The following is a 306-nucleotide window of genomic DNA, read 5'->3' as shown; positions in this document are numbered from 1 at the left end:
GTGTTTACATACGCCTTATATTTTTTTACCAAGAACATATGCATTCTAATCTATATTAGCGGCATGTGCTTCCCTTCAACATTTACCTCTTAAAAGAGATTTGGAGAATCGGAATGCTCCAGAGTCCAAGTTGAGTTGCCAGATCTCTTTATTGTGAAACGTAACGGATTAGTTTGTGTGTGTTTACTGTGTGTGTGTACATACAATTTATGAATGTATACTATCAATAGCCACAGACATATATGAACGCAGCTTTATCCTTTTAAAGGAAAAGTCCGGTCTTTTAAAAACCATGTTATTTGGTTG

At 35.3% G+C, this 306-nt stretch overlaps 1 protein-coding gene across 1 annotated transcript in view; it reads right to left on the bottom strand.

Annotated features, from left to right (window-relative positions):
• Nucleotides 1–306, bottom strand: part of LOC119593043 (ankyrin repeat domain-containing protein 11-like) — a gene marked incomplete in the record, with an annotated part of 115,245 nt that overhangs the window by 110,460 nt on the left and 4,479 nt on the right.

The sequence above is a fragment of the Penaeus monodon genome, chromosome 31, assembly GCF_015228065.2.
Source record: "Penaeus monodon isolate SGIC_2016 chromosome 31, NSTDA_Pmon_1, whole genome shotgun sequence".
NCBI lineage: Eukaryota > Metazoa > Arthropoda > Malacostraca > Decapoda > Penaeidae > Penaeus > Penaeus monodon.
This window is presented reverse-complemented; position numbering and strand designations above follow the sequence as displayed.